Source organism: Myotis daubentonii, chromosome 7 (genome assembly GCF_963259705.1).
Source record: "Myotis daubentonii chromosome 7, mMyoDau2.1, whole genome shotgun sequence".
In the NCBI taxonomy this organism is placed as follows: domain Eukaryota; kingdom Metazoa; phylum Chordata; class Mammalia; order Chiroptera; family Vespertilionidae; genus Myotis; species Myotis daubentonii.
This window is the reverse complement of record NC_081846.1, coordinates 32672091-32687451: the sequence shown is the minus strand read 5'-3', so window position 1 is coordinate 32687451 and position 15361 is coordinate 32672091. Positions and strand designations below refer to the sequence as shown.

The following is a 15361-nucleotide window of genomic DNA, read 5'->3' as shown; positions in this document are numbered from 1 at the left end:
GGTGGGGTAGGCTCCTCTTTTCTGTGTTGATGTAAAGTCTGGGATGCTCACAGTCACTGGCTGAACAGACCCGGGCTGTGGCTCCTGTCCTTTGGACAGTTCTGCCCTGTTCTGATGACCAACACAGGTTTGGCTTTTGGAAAGTGCTTCTGTTAATGTCGTAAGACCACTGGTGGGAACGTGCCAGTCTCCCTGTCCCCTTTGTCCCCCTTCCCTTCTCCCTCTCCACTTTCTGCCCAGGTTTTCCCTTTCCTCTTCTCTCCCACCACATCTCCAGCTGCCCCGGCATCGCTTGGCCTTTGTAGAGACCAGTGTCTCTATGGGTGTCTTAAACTTTCCGGTCCTTGAAAGCTGACAATAACCACTTCCCTTGACTCCTTACTGGAGTCCAAATTGTCTTGAAAACCCACCGTTGGAGGGGCTCCCCACAGGAGAGACGAGGTGACCCCAGCAGCCAGAGGCGGAGGGAGATAAGTGTTTGCCTATGGAACTGGCCCAGGCAGGGGCAGCCCAGGAAATCTGCACCAGTGGTCAAAACCGCGCGGAGACTCAGCAGAGGAGGACAAATCTAACCGCCCACTGCTGGCTCTGCCCACCTGCTGGCTACACCGGGGACACTGGAGTCACTATTGGTCTCAACAGCCCTAGACCAGACACCCCATCTCCCAGGAAGGGGTCCTTTCCCCTCTCCATGAGCCCAGTGCCTCCCCAGTAAAGGGTCAGCTCTGACTCTCTGAGGTTACCACCAGCACCACCCTAAAATGGCATAGATTCCTTCCTTTACTACTTTATGAAATCATTGCCCCCATCCCCCACCCAAAAAAAAAAAAATCATTGCTGAGCACCCTGGCAGGTGAGGCTTTGAAGAGGGGCTGGGACACAGGTGGGAGAGGCAGAAGCCAGAGGCCAGGCTAGAGGCCCTTTCTTCATGAGGGGGCCCAGGACACCCTCCTCATCCAAAGAAGGTTATGGTGCTGAGAGGCATTTTGACTGACTGAGCAGGAGGTACATCTCTGAGACTCTGGGCTGTCTTATTCAGAACTCCCCTTGGCATCTTTGGGGGCTGTTGGGGCAGGGCAGCCTGGGCCTCGGAAGGAATTTTCTTTCTGGTCACCTTGGGCTCAGCTTTCGCCACTTCCTCAGTAGGCAGAGCTCTGGTTCTGGACCTCGATGAAATGCCCAGAGAAGCCAAAGAACTGGCATTCCTTTCCTTGGTTGACAGCAGTCCTTGAGGCCCCGCTCTGGGGAAGTCTGCACTGGGTCTGGGCAAAGATTTTGAGCACTAAAAAGGGGGCTTTTTCTGAGAATACCCTTCATTAAGGACCTGGGTATCTGGGAACCTGGGTCAGCCATCTCTCAATCCTTCTACTTCTACTCACCTTACTTTTGGAATGGAAAAATAAAATCACACGTTCAAATGAGTGGGGGATCATCAAAGAAATAGCAGGGAGGCCAGCATGGAGGAGGTGACCTTTGAACTAGACGTTATTAAATGATCTTACATCACTTATTAATTCTTTTGCAAGAGGAGAAGGCTGAGGGATATGGCTTTATGTAAAGTAAGGTTCTGTAACTTGAAAATGAGATAGTAATTTTTCACACTTACCCTAGTTGGATGTTGAAAGTTCTTTAAATAGCACACTTGCACAGGAAAGGGGCAGCAGGGTTTCAACAAGGTGGAAAGTGCATGGGACCCCAAAGGCTCCCAGAGATCACACTGTATGGCCAACGTGTCTCATGGGGCACACTGCCCTTCGCTTCTGTACTCCAGTGCCGGCTGGCTTTGCCTCAGATTCTCCCTTCCCTTTTCACTCCTGCCTGAGGTTCAAGCTCAAGCATTGGTGCCTGCCACAGCTCTGACCATCAAGTATCTAGGTCTTTGATGAGTTGTAAAATGGGGTGCTGATTCGTTATTAATTAACGACTATGTTTTCTATCAGAGACAGACCCTTCAAAACATAGGTTCTCAGAGGATGAGCAGCTTAAAAGGCTTGGAGGAGCTTGGGAGCCACTGGGGCAGGGACAAGGAAGAAAGACAAGCTGGGCCGGAAGACCTTGGCCCCCAGGCTCTGCCGGAAGTGGCAAGAGTCAGTCCGGAGTGGCTGGTGGGAGGGTTGCTCAGTTCACATACAATATGACCTGCTGTCTCAGTAGTTCAACCCACCATGACCATGGGCTCCTTGCGGACTGGCTGCTTAGAGAACACCTCATTCAGCCAGTCAGCATTCGCTGCACACTTGCTCGGAGCCAGCAGTGATAAGATGTGACAAGATGGATGATCTCGCTGCCCCCCTCCCAAGCTCCCCACCTTCATTCCAGCTCCTGAGCTGCCTTGCCCTCTTTGCTGCTGCCCAGATAAGTACAGTAAGAAAACCTAGTTTCTCACATAGATATTTCTCTCTCTTCCACTCTCTCTAAAAATCAATAGGAAAATACCCTTGGGTGAGGATTAAAAACAAACAAAAAAACACACAACAACATATCCTCGGGTGAAGATTTAAAAAAAAAAAAACTTCCAAGTTTTTTAAGATGATAAAACGCTGGCATAATGGGCCCTTCCATGATGCTCTATAGACAGAAATCCACTTGAGAAAGGGAATACGTCTATAAACAGGTTTTGTTCTCATCTGTGTGATAAAAACCTTCCTTGGTGGGTCCTTGAACGCTGGAGGGAAGACTTATTTCCTGTTGAGTACCTTTGTAAAGAAGTTAGCTGTGAACTTTGAAATGATATTAAGGTTCTTTGTTTCTGGATTAAAAAGGCATCTGGCACATGGACAATTTTCCCTAGTGCCTCAGATATCAGAGCCTGGGACTTTCTACCGTTTTCTGGCCTCTTTGGAACCAGTTCAGTGTCAAAATCAAAGCCACTTGCTGTCGGCTAACTTGGGTTCCAAGTCAGGGTTAAGACATGGAGAGATTCTAACTTGGGGTTAGAATGAAGCCATCTGATGTTCAGCCTAGGATAAACAGACCCGGCTCATGTTTGGAGAAACATTATTATCACCGATGTGTGTATTCACTGGAGAAATACCACAGAAATTGCCAAAATAAAGGAACATCTTTTAACCATGGGCACAGCCTGTGGAGGCTAAGGTGGCCCCTCTGTTACTGCTTAGACCCAGGCTGTTTCTGTCTGCTTTTATTCCTCCCTGAATCTCCATGATCTTATAAGACTGTGTTCTCAGGAAAGGCTGTTTACCATGGGTCAGGATGTTCGGAATTAAAGGGGGTAAGAAATAGCTTAGCAGTCATGCTCTTAACCGCTCGGACACAGCCAGGCTGCCTCCGCCACTGGCTGGCTGTGTGACCCTGGCTGAGTCAGTTAACCTCTCTGAATCTCCATGTCCTCCTCTGTAAAAACGGGGGAAACGGGACAGGACAGTAACCATTCATATAGGATCGCCCGAGTATTCCATGAGGTGACGATTCTAAGGTGCTCACACTCAGCTGCAGCTACTGTTATCCCAGTAGGCCTTGAAAAATAAAACAGATCCTTCTTTTCAACATAAACGTTGACTTTGAGCAGCAGGGAGAGAATTATCATTTTACATCAATTATTTAGCACCTACAGGAGTGTATTAGTATGCAGAGAACTCTCTTAAAATATATATATATTTCTTGATTGATTTCAGAGAGGAAGGGAGAGGGAGAGAAAGAGATAGAAACACCAATGATTCGAGAGAATCATTGATCGGCTGCCTCCTGCACACCCCCAACGGGATTGAGCCTGCAACCTGAGCCCGAAACCCGGGCAGTTGCCCTGACCAGGAATCGAACCATGACCTCCTGGTTCATAAGTCGATGTTCAACCACTGAGCCATGCTGGCAGGGCCAGAGAACTCTCTTGAAGCATTCACCTGTCCCAAGTGCTCTGAGCAGCCGACTCTGAGAAACTCCTCTCGATGGGCCATTCAGGCCTGATGTCCACCAGCAAGATTGTCCACCGTCTAGGTGTTGCCTCAGGGGACCTGATGACCACTTCCCTCCAATGTATAATAATAAAAGCATAATATACCAATTAGACTGGATGTCTAATGCTAATATGCTAATGACCATAATATGCTAATGACCTTCCAGATGTCCTTCCAGATAACCTTCCGGACAAAGCCGTGGCTGCGAGGGCCAAGCCCTTTGCAAAAATTTCATGCATCAGTCCTCTAGTGAATAATATTTCTAGTTAAGTGAAGGCATTTATTTATTTATTTTTTTTGGCAAATTTAGCTGGTGCTTCAAATTTTTTAAAAAAATCGAATTTGGCAAATGCTAGTGTGGAAACAATTTGAGGAAATCAATGGTGAACCAACCACACAGATTTCGGGCCCCATCTGTGGAAGAGTGAGTTTAGCTTTCTGTGGCTGTTGTCACAAATGACCAGGCCCCTAGTAGCTTAAAACAACACAAATTGTCATCTTACAGTTCTGGAAGACAGAAGTTCCACACAGGTCTTGCTGGGCCAACGCCCAGGTGTCGGCAGGACTGCCTTCCTGTGGAGCCTCTGGGGGAGAGTGCTTCTATGCTTTCAGCTTCCAGGGGCCGTCCATAGTCCTAGCCTTGTGGCCTATTCCCTCATCGTCACAGCTGGCAGCATAGCCAGAGAGAGAAAGGGGTCGATGGATGGACAGAAGTCCATGCACCTGGGTGGGTGGGCTGTGCGTGGACGGGCTTCTAGAACCCAGGAGCAAGTGGGCCCTTAGAAGATAGACCTGGAGAAACAGGGGACTGGGCAGGGTGGCACCAGGCAGGGCCATGGGCAGGAGCTCAAGGGCTGGTGTAAGCTCAAAGCCCTGGCCAGAGCCCGGTCAGTGGGGACAGCAGGAGAAGCCTAGAGGGGAGCCTGCTCAGGTCAGAAAGGGTCAGAGGCAGGGATCCAGCCCTGGGGAGAGAACACCCGTGCTGCTGTCTTTGGGTTCGGCACCCTCGTAGGGAAGGCCCAGCTGCCTCCTGGAGGTTGTCCTTGGTGGGGCAGGCCTCAAACACCCGCCACTGCGGTTCCATACCCGTTGAATATGCCCTGCCAACCACCTGGCAAGGTTTGGGTTAATTTATAATTAAAAGCACATGGATTTGTGAACACAAGAAATGGGATGGCAGGCACCTCGGCGAGCAGTGGCCTTGACCCTCTTCGGCCGTGGTGAAAGCAAGCACGCACCCTGCACACATTTCAGAAGATTTTCAGACTCGCTGAGGTCAGTTCCAGAAAGCTGAGTGGAGCAGTGAGTCATCAAAACCCCTGCTGGCCTTGTGACAAGGGCTCACCGCCGCCCCCTCCCCAGGGCACCTGGTTGAGCAGGTCGGGTGTAGGGCCCAAGGGCACCGCTGGCACAGAGCGGGAGAAAGCCTTAGTTCAGGAGAGAACGGGACGCAGTGGGTCTGGCTCATCCAGGTAATTTCCCGGCAGTGTTTCTGGACTGTCAATTACTTTCCCCATTTGCCATTTTTAAGGTATGCACGTGCCACCTGTGCTGTCAATACTGCCCACAGGTTGGCTTCAAATTAAATTCTCTATTTATTTTCATCCTAAGCATTGACATCTGTGAAGTCGCAGGTTCCATGTGCTAATTGGATTTTTCTAAAATAAATAATATTAATTTTTTGAATATTTGATGTACCTCCTATAATACATTCCCGTTCCAAGCTCACATCCCATGCTGGAGAGGAACAGGGGACTCTCTGGGTTCTTCTAAACCAGTGGTTCTCAACCTTCTGGCCCTTTAAATACAGTTCCTCATGTTGTGGTGACCCCCAACCATAAAATTATTTTCGTTGCTACTTCATAACTGTAATGTTGCTACTGTTATGAATCGTAATGTAAATATCTGATATGCAGGATGGTCTTAGGCGACTCCTGTGAAAGGGTCGTTTGGCCGCCAAAGGGGTCGCGACCCACAGGTTGAGAACCGCTGTTCTAAACCCTATGGATAGTTTAAGAAATCATAGCCCCTCAACATCTCTGCCACTGTTGTTCGTTTATTAAAAAGTATCGTATCTTCCTCTTGCATAACTTGTTCACCCAAACCAAATCCAAAATCCTGGCCTTCCCCCGCTGCCCCCCACCCGCCCAGCTCCCCATGACTCTGTCACCTTCCACCATTCACTCTGGTTGCTCCCACTCCCCTCTCTGCCCACTGTCATGGCCCAGGCACACTCCATGAGTCTTGACCCGCACAGCCCGTGCCTCTGTATGCCTCAGTTTACCGTGTGCCTCGGTAAACCCTCCCCAGGGCCAGAGTCACCTCCCTCCCACCTGTAGGGAGAGCACAGAGTCACACCAGGAGGGGCACAAAGGCAATTGGAATGCTTCCAGCACCGCACAGATGACAGAAAGTTCCAGAAGGGAAAGAAAGGCCAGAGGAGGGGCGGTCACGTTTAGGATGATGGGGAATGTCACCAAATTCCCTCCCGCCTGCTCTCTGGGGCCTGAGCGAGGGGGCCACCTCTGTCTCATGATCCGGGACCTACAGAGGGCGAACACAGCTGGGCTCAGAGTGTGAGTGGACAGAACCCACCAAGGACACAAGGATACGACTGACCAGGTCAACCTCATGTCCTGAATCAGAGTGTTGAAAACCTAGATATACCACTAACTGGGAAGTCCAGCTCCAGACTACTGGGAAGTAATGCATAGGAGTCCCTTCAAACCGTAAGAAGGATTTTTACAAGATTCTATTGGAAGAAAACACAGGGAACTAAAGGGCACTGTGAACACCCCGGCCTGCTGAGGGTGAAAACCAAGGACAGGAAATGGTAACGCTACACATCTCTCTCTTCCTCTCATTCTTCTGCTCTGTTCTCTCCCCCGCCTCCACCCCTCATCCCTCCCTACCTCCCCCCACCCTCCCCGCCATACACAGAGCTTCCCTACTACACTTATATCTGGTCCATCCTGGCCATTTCAAAATACCTCCCCAACCCCATGGCCATTCAACCCAGAGCCCCTGTTCACTGGTCTCAATCCTCATCTGAGAGAGAGAATCTGATTGGCTCAGCCCAGCCTCTGGGTTGACTCCTCCTGGGTCAAAGGTCCACTCTGTTCTGGTGAGTTATGACCAGGAGTCTGGGGGTCATGGCTCTCAGGGTCCTCCTCTTCCAGGGCTAAGGGTGGAGCAAACCCTCTAGGAAGGTTCTGGAGCAGGAGGGAAGGATGCTGCCTTCCAGTACAAGTGCTGGCTGCCCAGAGCCATTCTGAGAAATCGGGTTGGGATTCAGATTTCCCATCCAGAAACCCAAGTACCCCTACATGCCTTTGCCAATTGTTATGAACTGGATGCTCATGTCACGGCCCCCCACCCTCCACCTCCCCTCATTCACATGTTAAAGCCCAAAGCCCCAATGTAATGGCATTTGGAGATGGGGCCTTGGGAGGTAATTAGGGTTAGCCAAGGTCATGAGGGCGGGGTCCTTATGATGGGATTAGTGGCCTTATGGGAAGAAGAGTATATCCTCTCTCCCTCTCTTTTTCTTCCTCTCCCTCGACCACTCTTCGTCTTCCCCTCTCTTCCTCCCCTTGTCTCCCTCCCTCCTTCTCTCCTCACACACACACACACACCCAGGAAAGGCCATGTGAGGGCATAGCCAGGCAGCCGTCTACAGGGCAGAAAGAGGGCCCTCACCAGAACCTGACCATGCTCCACCCTGACCTCAGACTTCCAGTCTCCAGAACTGTGCAAAAACAAATGTCTTGTTCAAGCCACCCTATCTATGGCATTTTGTTAGGGCAGCCTGAGCTAAGGCACCAGTATTGGCCCTGTCCTGTTAGCAGGCCTTTTATACCCGCTCAGCTAGGGGTTGAGTGATGAGCTCACAGCAACTCCGACATGCAAACGGTCCCACCACTGGAACCCAACAAAGACTCAGTGTTGGTGGCAGCTTCCTGCCCTTAACGATCCCTGGCTGGCTGTGGAAATGACATTGCCTGCTTTTGTGTAGTGTCTGCTCTGCCCGGTGACTCGGAGCTCAGCAGCCCTGCCCAGCCTCCCTCAGGTTGGGACCTTGGACCACAGGAGGGTGGGAGCTTGCCAAGGGCGGTGGCTGGCGGAGGCTCACCCAGAAGGAGTGGTCCTTGTCCCCAGCTCACTCCCTGCTGTTGCTCACCGCCTGGACATGATGGCCAGGGCATGAAAGAGGCTCAGCTTCCATTAATTAGGTAAACTTTCTCTTAAGGGGAAGACGGCACAGCTAGCTCTGGCTTCACTTTGAGAAAGTAGGTTGAGCCCTCTCTTCCCCGACCCTGCTGAGAGTGGCTGCTGTCACTGATACGATCAGAGGGGATGGGACTCTCAGGGGTGCCACCAGCCAGTCCCTGGAGACGAGGCATAGATTCCCTCACTGGGACCGAGCCGAGGCTCTGATGGACCCTCAGTTTGTTTTCAAACTTTTATACCTACTTTTTATATTGAACATCATCTGGCATCTTGGTTTCTTTTTACACCAAAAAGGAAAAACAATTTAAACAAGTGGTCACTCATTTAGTTGCAAAGAGTAAAAAGAGCAGCAGCGGGAGTATCGTTTACGGCGTGTTGACGGGATGCCAGGCACGTAAGCTCATCTAATCCTTGCTCCATCCCTGCACATGTGAGAGCCCCTTCCAGAAGGAAAGGGGAGCTATAGGAAGATCAAATGACTTAACTGAACGTGCCTGACACAAACCCCCTGTTGATTCCCGCCAGGAGCAAGAACTGTGTCTGCAGCTCAGCGCAGTTCCTCTCTGGGCAGGCTGGTCTCAGTCACCAGCTCTGGCCCAAGGCACTGCTGTCATCCTCAGCACCTCAAGCTGACCCGCCCTCGTCCTGTCCTCTTCAGAAACTACTGGGAGGGTGGCTGTGGGTGGCCAGGAGCCTCTGTCTATCCATTCAGGACACCCTGTCTCGACACAGTGGAGGACTTGTGGCCTGTGGGCAGCTGCCCAATGGTGTCAGGCGGAGACTGGACCGTCAGCCACAGCTCAGAGGGAGAGCAAGGCCATCTGGAAAGAACAGCCAGTTAAAGCCCTGGCAACAGATGAGACCCGGGTGAAGGGGGTGGAGGGGGAGGACGGAGACTGAGGGAGGAGAGGACATGACACATTAGCAGGGACGCAGGAGGCAATGGAGAGGCTGGTGGCTCACACGCATCTGAAGCCTGGGAAACAGATATTGGAAAGAGGAGGAGAGAGTGAGAAGTTTCCACTTCTTCCCTGATTTGTAGATACATTTACAGAGAACAAGAGGCCTCATTCAGTTGCTTTGGTGGATATTACAGAGAGTTTATCTTGGAGGGGACACCAGGAAGTAACATTGCACAAGACAACACTGTGGATGTTCTACTCCGCTGGTGGTGGCAGGGGGTGAGTTGGAAGCCAAAAGAAGAATCTCGCCTCACCTGCCAAGGAATTTTCCAGGCTAGACGGTTCAGGGCCTTGACATCCTAGAACTGAGCTCCGTGGCTCCATCCCCTATCCACAGTCAAAACAATGATCTTAGTGAGATCATCTTGGTCTCCTGGAAGAATACCATCCTCTCATTTTCCTTGGGGTTGTTCACCCTCCCAACCCCCTAGTCTACTCCAAGCAGGTAGTTAGCAGGCAACACAGATGAGCCCTATCTATCTGAGCCATCTAGGAGCTCAATCTCAAGACGGTCCTAACCAAACATCTGTCAAACCCTCCACTGAGAGGAAGATGCAGAGTCCACGTCCCCTCTGAAATCCCCGCCACCAGGCAGAAGCCTGCATGGGGTCACCTGTAGAGTGACTTCTGCTGGCTGTGTCTTGTGTGAAGCCATCAGTCTACACTGAAGGGCACAGAGGAAGGGTCTTCAGAAACCTGTTTGCATGAGTGTGCACGAGCCTTGTGTTCAGGAGACAGACCACCTAATAGAATGAGTAGACGGGTCTGTGCATCACCTGGGAGAGACACTCTCTAAAATGCATGTTGCTGGGACCCACTTCAGCCTTAGTCCAAATTCTGGGCATGGGGTCCAGGAATCCATATATTTAATAAGCTCTTAAAAGTTTGAAAACCACTGCATTGCACTTCCACAAAACCCCTGAAGAGAAATCCTTTAGTCAACCTTAGCACTAACTACTAACGTATTTTCTCCTGAACGACTGGTGATTTTTACCCCTGAATACAATAGAATGGGTCAGTGACACATTTCCCTTTCACTCTGGCTGCTAGGAAGCTCAGGGGCGATTTGGGCCCATCCATAGCAAGTCTTTGTAATAGGAATTTTTAAACTTTATCCCCCATTGAGTTTGTTTTTGTTTTACTTTTTAAATGTTTATAATTATTTATTAGAAAAAACAAAAACATCTGAGTGCTTTCTCTAACCCATTGAGTTTTATGGCTCCACCTTTTTATTCTTCTTTCTTTTGTCCTCTTTTTAATTTATGCTGTGTTGAATAAGTGAAATATAAGAATAAATATGCATTATATTTATAGATGGAAATATTATCACTGTGCATTAATTTGCACAGTAATGCACAAACAGCTACCATGAATCGAGTACTTAGGTAATGCTTGTGCACCCTACATGACAGTTGAGAAGCACGGGGTCCCAAGAGAAAGCCACATGCCCAGCTCATGTAATCAGTGAGGAGGGTGCAGGGTTGACAACCCATGCTTGCTTGGCTCTGCTCTCCAGCTCTACACACCTGTACTGCTACCCCCAGGGTCCTCTGGAAAGATTTGGAACCCTTTAATTCCTTCTCAAAATGTTCTATTTTTAACCCCAACAGAGGTGGATGGGCTGGTCCCCAGAGTGCCTTGGCCTCGTCTAGACCTCCTGTCTTTTTTTCAGGCTCCTTTACCGGAAGTAACTTGAATGATTGTCTCTTCCTACAACCAAAAAGAACCTAACTTACATGCACATTAAAAGAGACAATGGAAACAAATTAAATAAAATAATGGAACTCTAAATGACATATTATAGAATATTATGCAAATGTTATAAGTGAATCTATACATCCTACTTCACTGAAATAGAACATCCCACAAAACATTGTTTAATGGGAGGAAAAAGTAATAAAATCGTAGGAAAAACATTCTTTAGAATGCTCTGTAGTCTGAATAAAATATTTAATGGTTTAATTCCTTTGGAGTTTATTTAGGGAATTTACTTTGAGGATCTAAACTGAGATTTTTCCCAAACTGTTAACCAATATTCCAAAGCGTTATTGCTACCCCTCCTTTTTCATAATAACAACTTTATTGAGATATAATTCACATTCTAATAATTCAGCCTTTTAGAGTATACATCCAATGTTTTTAGTATGTTCACAGAGTAGTGCAACCATCACCACTACCAGTTTTAGAATACTGTCAACATCTCACCAAAAGAAAATCCTGTCCCCATTAGCAGACACTCACTCCCCATAACCCTTCCCGCCCTAGTCAACTGCTAATCTACTTCCTGCCTCTATGGATTTGCCTATTCTGGGCAGTTCATACAACTGAAATCATACACTATGTGGTCCTTTGGGACTGGCTTTTTTTACTTAGCAAAGTGCTTTAGGGGCTCCCTTATGTTGTAGCACCTGACAATACTTAATTCCTTTTTAGAACTGAATAATATCCCATTGTATGGATACACCCCAGTTTACTTACCCATTCATCAGTTATTAGACATTTGGGTTGTTTCCTCTTTTTGCCTATTATGAATAACTAGAGGCCCAGTGCACAAAATTTGTGCACTCAGGGGTGGGGAGGGTCCCTTAGCCCAGCCTGCACCCTCTTGCAGTCCAGGAGCCCTCGGGGAAAGTCTGACTGACAACTTAGGCTTGCTCCCCGCTTAAGCTGTCAGTTGGACATCGTAGCGTTGTTGCAGAGGCAGGAGGGGCTCCTGCCACCACCGCTGTGCTCACCAGCTGTGAGCCCGGCTTCTGGCCGAGCAGTGCTCCCCCTGTGGGAGCACACTGACACCTGCATTGAGCATCTGCCCTCTGGTGGTCAGTGTGCATCATAGTGACCGGTTGCTCTGCCGTTTGGTCTATTTGCATATTAGCCTTTTATTATATAGGATGTGACTATGAACATTCATGTACAACTTTTTGGGTGGACATATAGTTTCATTTCTCTTGGGAATATACTTAAGAATGGAACTGCAAAGTCATTCTATGGTTAGCCTTTTGAGGAACTGCCAGACTAGTTTCCAAAGTGCCTGCAAATGAACTTCAAAATCATTTTATCAAAACATTCCAGCAAGTTTTTTCATTGCAATTTTTAAACTGAAATAGCACTAAAACTATATATTAACTTGGGGAGAATTAATATATATTTAATTTTCACCATCCAAGAAAAACCCACGCCTCTCTAAACATGCAAGTCTCCTTCCGTCTCTCAAGTTTTTCCTTTATTTAAGGTGTTTTTGTTTATTCACATGGTTACCCTGTGTTTTCTGGGTCTGTTACTACTACTTTCTACTTTCTTGTTATTGTTGACATGTAGTAAATCTATCCTCTTCTGGGCCTGGGCTGAATTCTTTGTATTCCGATAGTCTCAATTGGTTCTTTTGGATTTTCTAGGCATTCAAATCATATCAGCTGCAAATTGTGATGAGTTCATCTTTCTTTCTGATAACGCTTGCTTTATGTCTCATTGTGTTGGCTGAAGCCTGAGAAACACGTTAATAATCATGAGAGCAGGATCTCGTTTGAATATTCATGCATCCCTGTTTTTGTGATGTGCACAGTTTTCTTCTGGTCTCACTTTTAAAGGTCTTTCCTGAAGATTGGTATTTAGTTTTGTCACTAACCCACTGATGTGTTATATTGTATTAAGACTGCCTCATGATTATAAAGTTGCCTCTGTTTTATTTAAAGCACTCGGAGAACATTTTAATCAGGGAATTAAAACACCTCATTTAACAGCTCATTCTTATTCTCTATCTGATTTGGTGGGGAAGGGAATCTTGATCGTTGAAGATATAAACATAACATAGCTTTCTTTTTCCCCTTCATGGCTATCGGTTTCCCTGGCTAACCTCACTTCACTGATGCACAGTAGGGCCCTTGGGGCTTCTTGGTCATTTCACATAACTTCTTTCTTCCAGTTTTTAGAAGTGATTCATTTCCTTACTGAAGATTCTGTCCTAATCAAGTTTTTTCAAGAGATTTACCTATTTATATTTGAATAGCTTAATACATTGCATGACTTTTAAAAAATAAAAGTATATTAAAAAGTATGTTAATTTAAAGTCTCTTTCCCTCCCAATCTTACTTTCCATTTGCTTCGGTTTTACACAATTTTTAAAAAATATGTGTGTATATATGTAACTAATTCCTTTTAACTTCTTTCACAATTTTTTAGGCACATCCAAATAAATTTGAATACATTTTCTCCTTGTTCCCCGATGGAAACATAATACATACTCTTCTATCCCTTTCTTTTAATCTTGAGATAGCCTAGAACCCTTCCTTAATCAGTATATCGAGCTTCCTCTTTCTTGCTTTTCCATCTGCATTTTATTCCATTTGTGGAAACGTTTAGAATGGTCTCATCGGTGTTACCAGTTCTGGCAGAGAGGCATTCTGTTGTCTTCAGTTACGTGCGTCACATGCCCACAGACCACTCCCCACGTGTGCAAGCAGATCCGTGGCCCCACGTCCTGCCGATGACATTGCTGGGCTAAAGTGTAGTTGTTTTCCCTTTGATAGACGTTGATGGGGGGCTGCCTGTTGCCTGTCAGCTTCACCAATCACTTTCCAAGCTTCTGTTTTTTTGCCAATGTATTAAGTGAAAAAAGGAGCTCAGTGTGTTTTGAATTTTCATTCCTCTTATGAGACGTGAGGTTCCTGGGAAAGTCCTGTTATTACAGTTTCTCTGCCCTCCCTGTGCCTGCCATCACCTGGAGTGCCCTCAGGTGACCTCTCCTTCCTCCATCCCCAGCGATGACATGCCTCCAGCGTGCTTTGCCTTCTGAGATTTATGCTCCGCTCATGGTCCCTCCTCTCCCTGTGCTTGGCACTGACCATTTTGCCAACAGGAATATCTAGTTTGTTCCTTGAGCTTCTGATTTCTTCCTTCCCCGCAGGCTTTCTTCCTATTGCAAATTATATGTATAAATAGATCAATGTAGTGTACATGCCGCCACTCTCTGGCATCGGAATATTTTCCTGAAAAAAAGAAATGTGCGCAGCCCCTCTCTACCACTGTCTAGTTCCCTGGTTTAAAATTAATTTCACCGATTTCTGTTGCATCGTCAGGAAAGGGGGCTGTTCACACTTGATCGATCACAGTCTATTTCGTCTGGTGGATGAATTTTGTCACTGTCTGACCCAGCCTGCCAGGATGTATAACTGCTGGTGGCACCATGTGTCGGGGAGAGGGGGGTTCCAGCGTCTGTAGGCCCGGACTCTTCCAGTTGGATCTCAGCGGCCGTGTGGCCCTTTCTCACAGTGTCAGAGCGCTCTCACCTCTAAAGAGATGTTGTTGGGATTAGAAACTATTATCAAGTCCGTGCTCCTTGGGCTGTTACTGTGATTAGTAGTCAGCCTTCCAGGTTGCATGCTGGCTAGCTCAGACCTTGTCACAATGGGCCATTTTCAAGTCCAGCTTCCTGCCAAATGCCGCTCCCCCTCTGATCTCAGGCCCAACTTCTCCCTCAGATCCCACTTCCTTTCTCTGTATCAACAGCCTGAAGGAAAACCGTCTGAGCTCATGTTTACTTCTCTCCCTCTTGAACAGAAGCCAACAGACAAATCAGTTTGGAACTTTGCCTCCTGGGCTGGCTCTCTGGCCTCCTTCAGGCCTCGTTGGCTCAGACTTCCTCTCTGTAGGCTCCCTGCTGAACCTAGAAACCCTACCCCCTTTACTCACTCCACCTCCTCCCCTCCCCACTCAGTTATTTCTATACAGTCCTCTTTCCTGCTCACTGGGAAGAGAATCTCCATCCAGCCCTTTAGGCACCAAGCAGGTCACTTTCTGCAATCAGCCACAGTCTTGGTTCTACTAGGACCCCCCACCCCTTTCCTCAGCCTGGGAAACCCCTCTTCCTCTTTCCTGAAGCCAATGCTGTCCCCACATGGCCATGATGCAGGTGGGGTTTCACCCCAATGTTGAGAGCCAGCGGGGGTCTGGTTGCCCTGAATTCCCCTTCTGCTGCCATTTTTATCCTGTCCCTCTCCACCCTTGCTCCCCAGTTTTCGAATTTCCACTTCAGGTTCTTTTGAGATTCTCTCCCTATCTTTGGGTATCCCATTTCTTTCCTCTTTTGTTCATGCTGACAACACCAAAATGTTCCCAGGGCATTTCTGGGCCAGCAGCACCAGCTATCATCCTTTTGCCCAGTGGTCACATGATTCTCACAACACAGGTCGTCCCCACAGCAGAACACCTTCCGGGGCAGCTCTCCGAGCTCCAGTCCTCGCTGGGGCTTTTCTCCCA

The 15361-nt window shown here is 48.0% G+C and overlaps 1 protein-coding gene across 3 annotated transcripts in view; it reads left to right on the top strand.

Moving 5' to 3' along the window:
• The window catches only part of NGEF (neuronal guanine nucleotide exchange factor), an 84992-nt gene that overhangs the window by 1013 nt on the left and 68618 nt on the right, over nt 1-15361 (top strand). The window lies entirely within an intron of this gene.